Source organism: Schistocerca gregaria, chromosome 3 (genome assembly GCF_023897955.1).
Source record: "Schistocerca gregaria isolate iqSchGreg1 chromosome 3, iqSchGreg1.2, whole genome shotgun sequence".
Taxonomy (NCBI): Eukaryota; Metazoa; Arthropoda; class Insecta; order Orthoptera; family Acrididae; genus Schistocerca; species Schistocerca gregaria.
In genome coordinates this window covers 773,874,991-773,893,043 of record NC_064922.1, presented here as the reverse complement: position 1 = coordinate 773,893,043, position 18,053 = coordinate 773,874,991, and the positions used below count along the sequence as shown (strand labels likewise).

The 18,053-nt window shown below is 42.3% G+C and overlaps 1 protein-coding gene and 1 non-coding gene across 3 annotated transcripts in view; both read right to left on the bottom strand.

Annotated features, from left to right (window-relative positions):
* The window catches only part of LOC126354561 (uncharacterized), a 103,119-nt gene extending 91,221 nt beyond the window's left edge, over window positions 1-11,898 (bottom strand). Inside the window, exon 1 of one of the 2 annotated variants that reach the window (XR_007565350.1) lies at window positions 11,727-11,898. The gene's annotated coding sequence lies outside the window, so the exon portion shown is untranslated. The remainder of the gene's footprint in view (window positions 1-11,726) is intronic. The other variant, XM_050004304.1, reaches the window with a different exon arrangement.
* Window positions 11,899-16,442: 4,544 nt separating this feature from the next.
* Trnas-cga (transfer RNA serine (anticodon CGA)) lies at window positions 16,443-16,517 on the bottom strand. Its single transcript has one exon. It is a non-coding gene; the product is annotated as a tRNA-Ser (tRNA).
* Window positions 16,518-18,053: the final 1,536 nt, after the last annotated feature.

The following is an 18,053-nucleotide window of genomic DNA, read 5'->3' as shown; positions in this document are numbered from 1 at the left end:
CTGTGTGAGAGGGTCCTTGCAGAGGCACGCCATATAGCTCCCTGGAGCTGCTGCTCTGCAGAGGCCATCGAAGAGGAACTAACCCAAACGCAGAAATGATCCACATACAGAGCAGGGGTGACCAAAGGACCGACAGAGGTCACAAGTCCATCGATAGCAATTAGGAAAAAAGTACATTTAATACAGGACCCTGTGGGATGCCCTTCTCCTGGGTCAGTGGAGACCTAAAAACAGTACCAACCCGAACCCCGAACGTCCGATGGAACAGGAAATGGCGGATAAAAATCGGAAGTGGGCCCTTAAGACCCCACTCATTAAGTGTAAGTAAGATGTGATGCAACCAAACCGTGTCATAGGCCTTGCGAAGATCGAAAAACACTCCAGCCAAATGGCGGCGCTGGGAAAAAGCTTGCCGAAATGCATATTCCAAGTGAAAGAAATGATCGATCAGAAACCGTCCCTCACGAAAGCCACACTGGTAAGGGGACAAGAGATCCCGAGATTGGAGGACCCAATTATGCCGACGGCTACCATACGTTCAAGTAACTTGCAAACAACATTTGTCAGACTAATTGGCCTATAGCTTTTGATGAACAGAGGGTTCTTACCAGGCTTAAGGACGAAAACCACGATGCTATCCCTCCACTGAGAAGGGAAGTCACCCTGGAACCAAATAGGGTTAAACAACCGGAGAAGATGTTGCCGTTGTGGAGCACTGAGATGTTGAAGCAGCTGGTTGTTATTGGAGTCTGGGCCAGGGGCCGTATCATCAAAAGAAATGCGGAAAGAAGGTCCCATTCAGTAAAAGGTTCGTTGTAAGATTCTGACTGAAAAGGGCTAAAACATAAGAAGCTTCGGCCCGCTGTTTCTGGTGAAGGAAAGAAGCCGGATAGGAGGCTGATGCTGTTGCAAAATGTTCCGCGAGAATCAACGGATCCGTGCAAAGGCCATCCGGGAGGTGAGGGTCCTGGATGGTAAACTGCCGATGGCAGTCTTGGAGAGAGCGAAGTGTAGCCATACCCGCGACATCGGGGCGGCAGAACCGAGGGAAGAAACAAAGCTTTCCCAACACATCCGTTTACTGTTTGATTAAGTAATGGGCTTTAGCGCGAAGGCGTTTAAAGGTAATAAGGCTGGCAACGGATAGGTGCCTCTTAAGATTTTGTAAAGCTCGACGGCGATCACGGACGGCAATGGCAATGGCCGTACTCCGCCACGGGACTTGCCGGCGGCGAAATGGTCCAGATGACAGCGGTACAGCAAGGCTAGCAGCGCGAACAATCGCGGCAGGTACGTCACGTAGGACGTCATCAATACAACCCGACAAAGAGGGAGCAAAAAGACCTGTGCAGTATATAGAGGCCAATCGAAGCGTTGGAAAGACCAGCGAGGTAACCTGTCCAGCGGGGAGTGAGAAGGGAGAGAGCGAATCAACGAGAAATGGTCACTATCACAAAGGTCGTCGTGTGGCGACCAGTGTAATGAAGGGAGGAGGGAGGGAGAAGAAAGAGAAAGATCAATGGCAGAAAAGGTACCATGAAATGAGTAGGAGCCATCATTAAGAAGGCACAAGTCGTGGTCTGCAAGTAACTGGTCTATGAGGAGACCTCGTCTAGACGGAAACGCACTGCTCCACAAGGGATGACGAGCATTAAAATCCTCGAGAAGGAGTAAGGGATGAGGAAGTTGCTGAAGAACGACAGTAAAGGCAGCAGGTGTAAGAGGCCTCACATCACGGGAGCTGTAGTACCGGTGGAACATGCTGCATGGAGGGAAGTCTTATCTTCCTGGTGGGTGTCGAGTAAAGTGTTCTCTGCTCCATCAGGCATGTCTGGTGGAATCCTTCGGTGGCGCGTGTCGTGCCCATTCTCTCCACTCCAGACACTGGCCACTGGGGACACTGGTCAGCGTAATAAAAGCTGTGCACCCTTCCCACCCCATAGTGAACCATTATGTAAATTTGCACTATGTAATAAAGACTCATTAAATAGCCAATCCTCTTCCATTCCTATCCTAGTGGTAAAACTGATTTATCAAATTTGTGGCATGGCTAGAAAAGTTCTTATTTTCCATCGTTATTTACAAGTAGACAGTAACATCTTAATATCAGACACTTCTTAGGCGACCTAATAGTGTATGGGCCATTTCTTAACACACACCTATGCATGAGGTTAGTACACATCTAATCGATGTTAGTCATTAATTTCAAAGACTATAGTCAGCTGTCGGTAGTTTAAAAATGTACTTGTTTAAATAATACTGTGTAGTAACTGTTAAACATACATTTATGATCTAGAAAAATGGGCATTTTGTAAAATAAGCAGTACTGTAACAAAACTGTCAACAGCAATGGAAGAAGACAGTCATACATCACAGAACTCCCATTGGGCACAATATTCTACTGAAAATTGCTAAAAGAAACGAAACTGGGTAAAATGTTCAGGTACATGACAGCACGAATGAGGAGTCAGTCTGATGGTTCATCATGAGCCATCCACTAGGGCAGACGGAACACATCTGATGAATCAGTCTGATGGTTAGTAGTCCAATGGGGCTGGTGTGGGAGATTCATTACTTTTTGGCCATAAGTCATTATAATTGAGTATTAAATAAAGGTGGTAGCAGGAACCAGTCATTAATTATGATATATAATGTCTATTTCAATACCTGAATAATAAATTATGGCAGGTCATTAATGAAAGTGATACGGGTAATTGGCCAACTTCTACAGAACAATGGACCCCTTGTCTCACGAAGAATATTGACTAGTGGCCTTTAAGATAAGCACAATTGCCTGAGAGCGGAGAAAACTGACCTTTGATATCAATGGTCGACCGTTGTACTTAAACCATCTTGATTGTTCCCAGAGCAACATGGCCCCAATACATGGCAGCACTATGACTCTTTTCAATTTGCTGTGAAGAATCAAACGAAATTGGAAAATAACATTCATAAATCTAATACTGGGAATGAAAATAGCCTGAATTATTCTAAAAAAAAGTGGTTAGTCATAAAAATATTTGACCAACTCCCTTGCGAATTAAAGGTGCTAGTAGAGAATGTTTTAAAAACGAACTTGAGACATTTATGCTTGACAACATGTGTACTCCATAGATGAATTTCTGAAAAGATAGTATGCGTGCAGTTCTCTCATATTTATCAACGTGTATGTAAATTCAGATTAAAAATGATCTAACCAATATGCAACATGCAATTAAAATAATAATATAAAACTTACGCAAACTGGCTGATGAATATTCTTGCAGAACACTCAGATAGGTGACAGGCAACTATTCCGAATCTGTCTTACTTTGGTGTTTTGATGTCTTTCCCCGCCCTTCCATCCCTTTTCCACATTTCGAAATCTACAGTAATTTCGAAGAGATTAAGAGAAGAAAAAAGATTCTACTCTGAGGTGCAGTGTATGGAAATTTCCACACAGTGAGATTATGGAATGTAAGCGCAGTCTTTCAGTGTGGCCAAAAAATGGACAGTGCTCATTAATGACGGCCGCCTTAGGCGCACGTATATTTGAGCTGCTGGCCGAAGCAGTTTATTACGCAAGCAGCGAGGTTGATGAATGAACGAGTACTGGCGAGTCGTGAGCGGACTTTTTATTCTCTGCTCATGTGTGCCGCACCAACAGCCGGACCCGCAACGGCTGGACAGAGGTTGAACCGGTCCTGCTTTTTAGGTCATAAGGGCACAATGACTCCTCTCACTTACAATACACACAAGATCAGCTGAACCCCAAAGCAACTGCCCATCACCTGTCGGTATAATCACAACGTTACGAACTATTTCTGGCCTAGAAGGCAGCTGGATCTACACACATCTACCAGACTGCTCTGTTATTCAGACTTGAGGGTTCGGCAGAGGATGCAAAGAATCGCTTTGAGACTTTTTCTGCTCGTCCACTCTACAACAGAACGTCGGAAAAACTAACTAAATTCTTCCGGTGTTCTAATTTCTCTTTTTCTCAACATGATCATAATTTCTCTCTAGGTACATTGTAGGCAAACAATTTTCGCCATAGGAGGAGAACATTGGTAATAGTAATTTCGAGAAAAAGCTTCACCGCAACGAAAACCGTCTTTGTTTTACTGATTGCTATCCCCAACTCACCTGTAAAACTATTAGAGTAGGGAGTCTGTTATAAAACGTTTAGTGGGCATTAAAGTTCTTTTTTTCCTTTGTTCTTTGTTGCAGATTTGACTTAGAGTGATTCAAAATGGCATCAGACTAGGACAAGAGACAATGGGTCATTTACTATGCAGAATCCAAATCTGTGACAACAATACTGCACAGTTACCAACGCCATTGTAGCACGGCACTACGGACAGAATGGAGCGTAACGAAGTGGTTCGAAAACTAAAACGAGAGTAAAAATCAGAAAAGACCTTCCAGGGGTGGACGTTCCCTTCTGTTCAAGCACATATTGTCAGCGTACAAGCCGTATTCCAGCGCAGTCGCCAGAAGTCAAGTTTCTCGTGCATCACATCGTCCAAGCCCTCTCTCAGTACCACGCCATTAGACCTATGTTTGCCTGACTGCGTGAAAGATCGCTTTCACACAACACCAGTCAATGAGATTGGCACTCATCAACACGAATTAAATAAGAAGCAGAACTGTAGACGCTCTAATGCAGACCTGCACATGGGTGGAACACTACACTGCAGTGACAAAAGTCATGGCATACCTACTAAGACCGTCTCTTAACTCCTTTTGTGCAGCATAGTGCATCAATTCGATGGAGCATAATAATCCTCTGTACCTCCATAGCCGTACATAATTACGAAAGTGTCACTGGTTCAGGATTATGTACACGCAGTGACCTTCTGATTATGTCCCATAAATGTTCAGTGGGACTCATATCGGGAGACCTGGGTGGCCAAATCCTTCGCTCGAATTGTCCAGAATGTTCTTCAAACCAGTCGCGAACAATTGTGACCCCGTGTCATGGCGCATTGTCGTCCGTAAAAATTCCATTGTTGTTTGGGAACATGAAGTCCTTGAAGGGCTGCAAATGGTTTTCAAGTAGTCGAACATAACTATTTCAACGATCGGCTCAGCTAGAGCTGAGGACCCAGTTCATTCCGTGCAAACACTGCCCACACCACCAGCTTGCATAGTGTTTAGACAACTTGGATCGATGACTTCGTGGTTACTGCGCCACACTGGAATCCTACGGTCAGCTTTTACCGACTGATATCGGCACTCATCTGACCAGACCGCTGTTTTCCAGTCCTGTGGGCTCCAACCGATACAGTCACGAGCCTAGGAGGGGCGATACAGGTGATGTGCGGTTAGCATAGGCTCTTGCGTGCGTCGTTGTTGCCGTAGTCCATTAACGCCAAATCTCGCAGCAGTGTCCTGACATACGTTCGTTGTGCAGCTAGTATTGATTCCTGGAGTGATTTCGTGCATGTTGCTTGTCTGTTAGCACCGACAACTGAACGCAAACGCCGTTGCTCTCAGCCGTTAAGAGAAGGCCGTCAGCAGCTGAGTTGTCCAAGGTGAGAGATAAATTTGGTATACTCGACACACACTTGACATTGTGGATCCCATAATACTACATTCCCCTACATTCACCGAAATGGAATGACCCATACATCTAGTTATAAAGTCTTAATGCACGTCGTGCGCCATAATCGTGTTGGACACCTTTTCACAAGACACGCCTGAGTACAGATTACAGCCTTGCTAAAGCACTGACCTTTTATACCTTGTGTACGCGATACCACGGTGATCTGTATACGTGAATATCGGTAACCTACGACTTTCGTCACCTGAGTATATCATCACCTTGTAGATCTACGAAAGACGCGTAGCGCACAAAAATTGAGGCACAAAAAGAAAACCTGAGAGCTGCTAACCTCTTACAACAACCCACAACGCTTCATTCTAATAGGTTCCTAGTTATGAGTTTTTAAAACGGCAACAGTACATATTTCTACTCTATGAAGATGGTATCCGTTCTTCTGAACATTTCCGTCATGGGCAGGGGTACTACGAATGTAGTGTGTGGACATTAAGTTGGGAATGTGGGTCTCACGGGGAGCGCGTAAGTGATAAATCCCTGCAATCGCACTATCCTTTGTGCCCTCGGTGGCTCGGATGGATGCCGGCACGCTAGCTCAGCGTGTTCGATCAGAGAGGCGCTGGACCTCTGTAATAAAAAAGCTGAGTAATGGAATGAACGATCAACTTGAATGGATGTCCTTTGAAGTAAACCCAGACCAAATGCAACGAAAATAGGATGGATAGTGCGTCTGCCATGTAAGCAGGAGATCATGTGCTCGAGTCCCAGTTGGGGCACACATTTTCAACTTTTCCCGTTTATGTATATCAATGCCTGTGGCAGCTTAGGATCTTGATTTAATTGTCATTTCATTTTATTTTTACTCGTTGGATGTCCCCCGTTAATCCCATTTGGTAAGCACGAGTACTCCAGGAGACTAACAGTGGAAGCTATTAAGCTCGACATAGAAGTTACAGCTCTGCCTGCTTAGTGCAGATACGAGCCTACGTGATGTTTCGGTAGCTGTTGGCGTGGGTTGTCACGTGGTGCTTGATACAGAACCAGCAAATTCGGAACATGTAGATTGAAAAAAAGTCATTCTAATATGTTGTGCACAAGAGAAGACGGTAGCATCACTGCTGATCATCAGACTTTAATGAAATGTGCTGCTCACATACGAACCTCCAGTGTCTCCTGGAATGAAAACAAGTGAACGGTGACTTAAGATGAGCTGATCTCTTAACGCTGTTCGAAAAGGATCAGGCACATGCTGAAACTTTATTTCGTCTGCCATCACCATTAACACCATAAAAAGACCATTACACTCTATACCCACTCTCAGAATATTGTCACTTATTTGATACGTCGTACACAGATATCCATGGATTGGCATTCAAATTAAAGATTTGTAACACATAATAACGCACGTAAAAGAAGTTATTCACATGAATTTTCATTGGTTTATTCCTTAGTAAACAGCCGTTACTCCGTTATCAAACTTTCTCTCGTCTCCCCCAAGTAAAACTGTCTGTATACGCTAGATGGCGGGTCCCGGAAGGCAAGAGCTTTCTCGTTGCTAAGTTCTTTGACTGCATGACTCGTTAGAGATGGCTGAATAACAGCAGAAAATATATGGCGCAGACAGAAATAGGGCAGCTGACTTGCTATTTTTCGTACGTCCTGCCCGATTTCAGTAACATTGTTATTTAGTACTTAAGCCACTTTATTTGAATTCTGAAATCCTTGCTCTATATTTAGCCTAAAAATTTAATTTCGTGTTTCATTTAAAAGTGGTGGGATTTAGGAACGCATTTGAACCTATTGGTCCCAGAGATAGTACCTTACAGTTGTAACATTGAGGTAAATAGGCTCCCCATTTCCTTCCAGATTGGCAAATACTGTTGTTCGCCATTAAGTGGTATCTACTTCGACAATATCGGGTGTTCCCTGATTTCCGACTCGGCCATGGATGTGTGTGATGTCTTTAGGTTGGTTAGGTTTAAGTAGTTCTAAGTTGTAGGGGACTGATGACCTCAGAGGTTGTCCCATAGTGCTCAGAGCCCTTTGAACCATTTTTCCCTGATTTAAACATTAAACATTCATAAGGCATAAAATATGACACATAGACAAATACATTTTATCTTGACTTGCATATGGCATATTCACGTTTTTGTGCTCTTACTTTCTTGCTCATGGCTCAAATGGCTCTGAGCACTATGGGTCTTAGCTCCTGAGGTCATCAGTCCCCTAGAACTTAGAACTACTTAAACCTAAATAACCTAAGGACATCACAGACACCCGTGCCCGAGGCAGGATTCGAACCTGCGACCGTAGCAGTCGCCGGATATAATACCGCTGAATTTCTTCCTTTGGGGTTATGTCAAGAACCAGGTATACTAAACACTTGTTACCGACATCGCAGGATTACGGTGCAGAATTACGGATGTTATAACATCAATATCTGACTGGTGACCGGTATATGGAATATCGTCTAGTTGTACTTAGGGAAACGAAAGGAGAAGTAGTCAAAATTTATTAATTTTGCGCGTGTGAGCGTGTGTGCAAAACTTAAATATGTTACCTGGGCTACAAAATGAAAGATACTTGTCTGTGCGTCATTTTGTGCCTTGTGCATATTTTTAGTCAGGGAAAGACTTCTGGAACACCCTGTATATTTCCCAATAATAAAGATCGGTTCTCAGTCAGGAGTTGCCTATGTGTTCTGCAGTCAGTTAGAGAAGTTGTATTCAGTACTTATGTACCTCTCAGTGCTGCATTCAAATGTAGGACGGGCATCGGTCACGCCTCTGTAGGCTGCTTGCGTGGGCTTAGCTTACAGAACACCAGGCAGAGCGACGTGTCTCGCCTTATTAGTAAATATCATTATCTCCGTCTGCATTACGACTGTGGAACAACGCTACGTTAGCCGTTAAGTGGGGTAAACTAAATCGTTTCTTTAAATCGGCGAGACAAGCTACTTAAACTATAAAACCGAACATGTAGTTTTGCAATAGATCAACAGTACACGGAGCACCAATTAGGGACGTAGCAGCCACATCGTAGAAGTATGACTGATTGCTAAAGCACCTGACGTAATATTGTAACGGACTCAACAATGCGCACTCTACGTTCTGAGAATGGTGCACGATGATATTTATTTCGTATACTAGAACTTGCACTAACAAATTTTCAAAAATAATGTTCTTAAATTTCTAGGAAGAATATTGAAGAGTGATAAGATGAGAATGAATACATTGGTTACAAGTAACTCATTATAGTGAGTTTCTAGGTAAACTTAACGAACTCTTATCTTCCGCAGTTTTATTTTACCCTTTCTCCATTCCGCAGTTTCCGTCCAAGCTGTGGTTTTCATTCACGTCAGAATATAACTTTCTAATTCATTCCTTCTGTAAGACAGGAAGAAACCATACCTAACGAGTGTTTAGCAGCCGGTACTGTGTCTAATGAAAGTATAGTGCACAAGTCTAAATTTTTTGTTAGTAGTTCAGTTGTATTAACAAATTATGAAAGCTGGAAATCAAAAACCCACAGCTACGTTGTTTCCAGAGATGTTGCATGACGAGCATAATGATATTTATATTTTACAATTTCATCCGATCCATCCAATCAAAGACCAGCTCAAGCTGAAGAATTTATATGATTGTTTTCTTGGTACGTCTCGTTGCTTGTAGAAAAAACTGCTTTATTATCAACGACAGGTTTTAAAGGATGTTGACTAGAAACCTATGTGGACAATAGTCACCAACTTTCGAAACATAGAAGAGCGTGGAAGGTTAATGGATAATTATGTTCCTTTTCTTCTTCTTCTTCTTCATCATCTTCTCCTTCAGCAGTGCTTTTCCTTTCTGGAACGACAGCATCTTGTTTGCAAAGAAGAATATTTATAACTTCTAGCTTCATCCCAAAGCTGTTATAAGTTCAGAAAATTGATCACAAGACACACATTAATTTAAAATGTAGAAACAGAACGGAAAAATAAAAAATCATGACAGATATCTGCTCATATCACAAAAAGAGAAATTACAAATAGAAAATACAAAGTACCGAACTCAGTCAAATCAGACAGTAGTAACTGAAGCACTTACTGGGCCAAAAACATAAGTGAGAATGAGAGCTGTGGAAGATGAGAAAGTAAGGTAATACAGAATTGTCGAATCAAGGATTGCAATATAGTCTTTATGCCTGTTGTGGAGAAGGGTTCCCATAAAATAGCCCTTATTTAATTAAGTAATGATTCGTAATTAATTAATAAGTTCTTGAAGTTCAAGACACCATAGCCCTAAGCAAATGGAACGAAGGTTATGAGAACCTGGAAGGTTGTGGTACTAGATGGTTTCAAAAATTAAGAGTACAGATAACACACGAAATGAAAAGTAAATTAAAATAGTAATGGAGGAAAGAAGGCTATGGAAAATACTTACAAGAATTAATTAGTATGACATCTGGTACGGCATACACGCATAGTTATTTAGGCGATAGAATGGTCAACAAAGAGGAAAAAATGCGAGGCAGGCGAAAACAGTAATGTGCAAAACATTACACTGAGTGTTGGGTATAGTTTGAGAATAATTGTTATTCATTAAAACCTCTACGCTGCATACATATTAAAGGATTGGTTGTACAACTTTAACAGATGTGGATATTTTTGTCCAACGTTCGTTAAGTACTAGATTCGTTAGATGTGTTAGCTGCAGACGTAAATCGGTCGGCGGAGGGACTTATTTTGTTGGAATTAGGGGCAGTTTAAAGTCTCTGTGGGCCTGCAACAATGATAGATAATAGGACCCGTAGTGAAAAATGTTTACTCGTATATTTTAAATTCATTCTTTTACTTCCACACAAAATATGAAGATAATGTCACTAATTTAACGACTTGCTTGGGTTTTACGAATAATAATAATAAAGCTCCTCATAAGAAAGTGCAATATGTCATTTGGGCCGGAACTTAACTCTGGCTGCTTACATACTCAGACCGGCCAAGTGACAAGAGCTTCTTGACAGAAATTTTTGATGTATTCAGTAAGTAGGAAGATCATGGAGTTTCAGGTCCTTAACATCGATCGAACTGACGGCAAGCATAACTGACAATTGACCACCGCTGCAGGCCATTAACCTGTATCCATAGAGCTCAAGTTACAAAGTATAATGCCTTTTGTGAAAAACGTATTAACTTCAGACCTGTGGGAAGTACAAAATTTCTAGACACACTCCACAAGACTGTACTACAAAACATTGCTAGTCACCAGGTGGAAGAGGTTGATGTACGTTGTGTTGGGAACTGGAAGCCTTAACACTGTGAATAAGCACACTGGCGAGTCTGAACGGATTAATCATAGAAGTATTCACTTTCACAGAAATGCGTTGAAACGTTGTATAAAAAGTTAGAGACTCGCTTCTTAAAATTAATGGTAGAAACGTAAGGCAGGATCAGAAAAACAGCAACAGGTGAGCTGTATTATCAACCTTAACTAAAGCGAATTATGATTGTCAGAAGATGGGTAGTATGACACTTCCCGAAACGTCGCGCCACCCGACTGCATACCCGAGAAACCTCCATCAATACGATTGTCAGATTTATTGGCGTAGAAGTCCTCGAGTTTGGTGCGAGGGTATAAAAAGAAATCATTTTTAGGCGTGCTTTGGTAACGATGTAAAACAATCTTTGTGCAGTAGTGTACTGAAAGTTCGTAAGACGTAAATTAGTTTTCAGATTTGTAATATGTAAGACGTGGTTGAATAAAGTAGGAATACGGCAAATGCGTTCTCAAAAATTTCCACAAACTACACACAGTTTTATGTCAATGCCCTATTATTTTCCAGTATTAGTGGTATCATGGACACAGTCTGGAACAGTGTTACTATTTTCACTTTTCCCCTTAACCCTAGAACACCTGGAGGAGAAAAATGTAAAGTTTAGTACTACACATTTTATCCTAAATAAATCGTGATTTATAGGTTACCTATTAGTTAATTACAATAATTAGACCTACAGTGGCAAGTTATATACCAAATGAAGTACGAAATGCCCTGTTTTATAAGCTACTGCAGTCGTAGGACTAAAAACTTTGGCAGTGGTTTTCGAGGCAGCGGCTTACAGTTGTGGGCCCGCGCTACATGTGCCGTACGGTTGGAGGTCCTTTACAGTGAGTGGAGTCAGCTCCGCGGCAGCGCTGCTCGGTCTTACCTTTGGAGAGCGGGTGTCAAACCGGCGCGCAGCCTCTTCGCGCTGCACGCAGGAGGGAGTCGTGACTGGCCCGCCCGTCGCTGGGGCCCCACACTCACTGACCGCGATCGCTGCGCCAGCTGCCGGATGGACGCCGAACGCAGCGGCCAATACCACACGCCGGCCGCACATTCAATTAACGCCGCGGACCGATCGGACACATTCCAACGCTCCTCCGTGTAAGAAATAAGACACCCTGCGATACTTCTGCTAATGACGCGGCAATATCGAATGGAGGATACTAAGTGAAATTCTGAAGTTATGTACAACTTGTACATAAAGTAAACTGTAGTTCTAAGAGTGAACGACATGAAACGAAAGTGGTAGTTGAGAAGGGAGTGTGACAGGGTTGTAGCGTGTAGTCCTTGTTCAATTTTGAAATTGGCCATCCAGTAAAGGAAACTGAGGAGAGTCTCTGAAAGCGTTTTAAGTTTGGGGAGAACAAACTATAACAAGGGCAGACGAAACTGCCGATATAAAATGTCTCAGCAATGGAATTTGTTGCCGAGCAACAAGTGACACGGTAATTCTAACAGGGACGGAAAAGGAGTTGGAAGACTAGTTGAAGGGTGCAGCCAGTGTCTTGAAAAGTCATTATACTCTTAAGATGAAGTGCAGTTAATAGGTTTAAAAGAATAGAGTCATAGACTGTGTGGTTAGTCCCGGCGGAGGTTCGAGTCCTCCCTCGGGCATGGGTGTGTGTGTTTGTCCTTAGGATAATTAGGTTACGTAGTGTGTAAGCTTAGGGACTGATGACCTTAGCAGTTAAGTCCCATAAGATGTCACACACATCTGAACATCATCTGAATAGAATTGAGGTTGCAGTAATAAGACACATCTCCCACTTCGTTTTTCCACTCCTCATCCCCCTTTTTTCCCCTCATCTGTCCAGGTCCCTCCCCATCTGCCATCGGCTGTTGTGTGTCATCTTCGCGCCTACTCTTTTGTACCGTTTTTTAAGTGAGTGTTACGTGTCGTGCGTCTTTCGCGAAGTGTTGCGATCAGAAACCAGACTGTCATCGTGTTTTTTTGGTCTGTCTGCTGTTATCCCTGTCTGCTTCCTGGGTATCTTATTAGCATAGCCAAACCTTTGTTTTATGTTTTAACTTCCACAATTTTCCGCCATTTTACAATTTAAGTCACCGTTTCTATCGCCTGCTTTTATTGTGTATTATCTTCTTCTCGTGTTTTAAAAATTCTGTAGGCCGAAGAGCGGCGTTCTAAGCTGCTGCCATACCGCCACCTTCGGGGGGAATCGAAACTCAATACAGGAAAAAAAAAGTAATAAGGTAGAGATGAAGAGACTTACACAGAGTGGGCTCCTACAGGGAGATACACCAGTCGATTCCTCTGTTCGTTGGCCAAAACGAGAAGAATATTTTCTGTAAAGACATGTCTAGTAAGACAAAGTGCTGCTACATTCGAAGGCTTTTTATTAGGATGTGCAATAAGCTACGTAAAACATTAGGAATTGTTACTGCATATACCTATATCTATTTGTAACTAATAACAATTTTGTTTATATCTGTTGTGGTAGTTACCTCCATAAAACATCGTTAACGCTGTCGCTATCTAATATCCTGTACTGCTGCGTATCGTAGGTGCAGCGCAGATGAAATTGTAGATATGTAATGTTTCAAGAGCGGAATTTGTTGTTGAGCAATATTCGTTAAGACTTATTTAACATTTTTCATAATTCTGACAACAAAGTCAACGTTGTGATACGATTACATAGTTGGCTTGTTCTTCAATGAAATTATGTGTGGTAGTAGAAAATTCTTAGCTCGAGTTCGATGGTGTTGTCTTTGCACGTAAATTTGTTTCATTTGGTATCATGTACTAAAATTTCAATGAAACTGACAGCATAATTTTTATGTTTGAAGTCGGTATGTTCGTTACGAAATTTGTCTGTATATTGGGTGTGTGCTTGTAGAATTCAATTTCTTCTAAACATCTTTGAGAGAATACGAACGGTTGCTTCGAATAATTATTTTATTTTTGTCTGGCGAATCACACACTTCTAAGAATAATTGTATAAGATTCAACATGAGTTACTGTGCAGACAGAGGCAAAGATAATCCTTTTAAACTTCACAGATGGCACTATTCACTTGTGATGCATCGTCTGTTTGACATCGCCGTAGCCCCATGCACCTTAATTTTTAAAGCCAGGTGTTCCCGGTATTTGAGGGAATTTGTACTCTACTTGCCGACTGCTTCTCGCGTAAACAGTGGTTGCAGGCGTAGGTTGCTCCTGTCTGGTGGCTGAAGTGTAGAGTTCGAAATTATTTGTCGGTTTGCCCTTTTCCTGCTGAGGAAGCTATGTCCCCCGAGCTGATTAAGAAGGGTTCCCTTTTCCCTACATGAGTGTATGTTGGTTCAAGCCATTCGATGATAATCGTTTCTTGTTCTCTGTCTTTATCGATTTTCAAGGAGTGCCTTTCCCTTGATATCACTTTGTAGAAACACCATTCGACGAAATAAGTGATGGACGAACTGCAGCTTCCCGAAGCCACAAATGGGACGTTATTTCTAACTCCTTATGCACGTCTGCTCTTCTACTGCCGCTCGGGGTAGCCGCGCGGTCTGTCACGGTCCATGTGGCTCCGCTCGTCGGAGGTTCGAGTCCTCCCTCTGGCATGGGTGTGTGTGTGTCGTCCTCAGCGTAAGTTATTTTAAGTTAGATTAAGTACTTTGTAAGCTTAGGGACCGATGACCTCAGCAGTTTAGTCCTATAAGACCTTATCACAAGTTTCCAAGTTGCTTTCCTACCATGTCTGGTGCGTTTGAATAGTTGTACGCTCCTCATTAGATTACTGAGCCGTCGTGTAAGCTGCGTACAAAACAGTGATTTAGTTTGCTGTATGGAGAGCTGTTTGCTGTATGGGCATGGCGAACTGCATCAGACCAGTCTCTGGACTGAAGACCACAACAGAAACAACAACAATGGAGTCTGGCAATATTAATTCCCCTGGAACCCGTTATTGTTTGCCATTAACTAATTGTGCAGGAGAGCACTGAGTGTCCTCGTTTATTGCCGTGTGTAATTCCAAAAAAACGAAAGGGAGTGCTTTTACCCACTCTGACGGACTACAAATCAGCGACGTCGAGTTTGCGATGGAAACGATGCACCATGTCGTTATTAGAGGCGTGATAGTTTGTCGTGTGCAGATGGTAACAAGAAGAGCTCGTTGTATAATTGGCTCTCGAATTTTTTTTTGTGATCAGCGGTAATAACATGTGGTAGGTCGAAGCTGGAAAACCGTGAGTGTACCCTGTTCTTTCGCCACCGACTCTGTCGATATATCGATAAGTATTGCTACTTCTTTCAACCTTGTAAACTAGGGTGACCAAATTATTTTCGGTGAAAACCGGGACAAATTCACCCGGGTGCCAATGGACACCTCATTCCACATGTACCCAGATTTCTTAATTTTAAATATTAATGTATTGTTGATACATTTTGTTAACCCGATTATTATAACTAATAAGATGATACAAAAGAATGATGTAATCTAGATTATCTATATAATTAATGACATTTAATAAATGTATACAGTAATAAAGAAATGTATTACGATTTTACAAAATTTTGCAGCCATTCAACTTTTAATCAATTAATATTAACATGGGCTTTAATATTACTGAGCATTTGTAGATGGAATTGACTATCCTTGGAGAAAAGGGTATTTTTCACTGCCTCCAGCCTTCTTGATCATGTCTTTGTTCTTTGAGACACAGTGATAAAACTCGCACAATCCATTTTGTAGTTGTACAGGATCTTCAAGAGAGTTCACCTCCATTCTGTTTATTTCATCAGTCCACTGGGTATTTATGAACGAAATTATTCTTTCCACATTGGAATTATGGGCTGGGATTGCAAATAAATACCTTGCAATTATTACCAACTCAGAGTAATGCTGAAGACAGTCACAGCTTTTAAAAAAACTCACCCACTTCTCATGACATTCCAATGGTTTTTTTTTTTTCATCATTCCACTTGTGAAGACTTTCTTCAAAAAAATTTGTCAGTATGCCTAACTGATCAAAGAGAACTGAAACATCGATTTTAATCTCTTTGCTCTTCAAATATGAAACTCTCTTCAACACTTTTCCATTTTGGCACTCTCTTCAGTAACATCCAATCAAACACCGGCAATGAGGGTAAATATGAGGCGCTCCACTTGCTGAGATGTTATACACAAGTGTCATAAAACTTGTTAACTTCTTCTCTAAAACTTCTTTCCGCTGCTTCTGATACTTCTGCTCTTTTAAGGACAGATTTAGCATTAAAAGAAATTAACTGCTGTTCTCTCCTCTTAATAAAAGTTTCCAGAGTATTTTTCAAAACATGATTTACCTCGAAACTTCCTGGCAGATTAAAACTGTGTGTGTGACCGAGACTCGAACTCGGAACCTTTGCCTTTCGCGGGCAAGTGCTCTACCAACGGGGCTACCGAAGCACGACTTACGTCCGCTACTCACAGCTTTACTTCTGCCAGTATCCGTCTCCTACCTTCCGAACTTTACAGAAGCTCGTCTGCGAACCTTGCAGAACAGAAAGGAAGGATACTGCGGAGACATGGCTTAGCCACAGCCTGGGGGAATTCTATAATGAGATTTTCACTCTGCAGCGGAGTGTGCGCTGATATGAAACTTCCTGGCAGATTAAAACTGTGTGCCCGACCGAGACTCGAACTCGGGACCTCTGCCTTTCGAGGGCAAGTGCTCTACCATCTGAGCCACCGGAGCACGACCCACGGCCGCTACTCAAAGCTTTACTTCTGCCAGTTTGGAAGGTAGGCCCGCGAAAGGCAAAGGTCCCGAGTTCGAGTCTCGGTCGGGCACACAGTTTTAATCTGCCAGGAAGTTTCACATCAGCGCACACTCCGCTGCAGAGTGAAAATCTCATTCTGGAAACATCCCCCAGGCTGTGGCTAAGCCATGTGTCCGCAGTATCCTTTCTTTCAGGAGTGCTAGTTCTGCAAGGTTGGCAGAAGAGCTTCTGTAAAGTTTGGAAGGTAGGCGACGGATACTGGCAGAAGTAAAGCTGTGAGTCCTAGACGTGAGTCGTGCTTCGGTAGCTCAGTTGGACGCCGGCATGGTAGCTCAGCGTGTTCGGTCAGAGGGTTAGCTGCCCTCTGTAATAAAAAAACTGAGTGAATGGAACAATGACGAACTTCAACGGGCGTCAGGGGACGTCCGCCACGAACAATTGCAACGAACTATAACAAACAAAATGAGACAAAAAAAAATGTTGGTAGAGCACTTGCCCGCGAAAGGCAAAGGTCCCGAGTTCGAGTCTCGGTCGGGCACACAGTTTTAATCTGCCAGGAAGTTTCATATCAGCGCACGCTCCGCTGCAGAGTGAAAATCTCATTCTGGATCATTTACCTCTATTACACTTTTCGTGCTTCCCTCAATTTCCTTTGTCCCATGCTGCAAAGTGATAAGCTGACTGTGAATGAAACATATGTAGGCTTCACGTAAAGGGTTACTGAGAAACTGAACCAATATTTTGGGGGCTTTGTCTTCATTTAGCAGAAAATCTTTTAACGGTTCAAACAGGCGGATTACTCTTTCAACTGCTGGAAATAGTGATAACCAGCGAGTTTTCGAGTGACACATTACATTCATATATTCAGTTCCCACATAATCACAGAACTCCTGAAGCCTCTCTGTTCTAATAGTATATACGTAAATGTGTGAGTATACCTTCATGACGATAGTTTCAACATCACAGCTTAAACTGTCAGCAGACGTCTGCACGCTATTGTGTAAAACATGTGCAGGGCACCCGATGCCTTCAATGTTTCCATGCAATGCTGCCTTTAATTAGGTGAATACGTTGCACTTGCCTTGTCTTCTTAAACCACCAAAGTTTGTGTTGGTGTTGTCTCCAAAAAAATGCCACACATTTATTTTTCTCAAAATCAAACATTTCGATAGTATTCATAAAAAAAATCTTGAAATTTCGTCAGATGTTTCATTAGATAGGGCACTCACCTTCAAAAGTTTGGTCTGAATTCCCTGATTAATATCGAAAAACTGAACAACAAACGGAAATACTTTAGTTGCCTTATGAGTGCTGGCATAAGTGGATATCCCGTAGAAAGAAGACTTTTTCATGTATTCAAGTCTTTCCTTGGCTACTACTAGTCCAGGTACGCGGCACCTGTGATAATTTAGCATACCTAAATACACTACTGGTCATTAAAATTGCTACACCAAAAAAGAAATGCAGATGATAAACGGGTATTCATTGGACAAATATATTATACTAGAAATG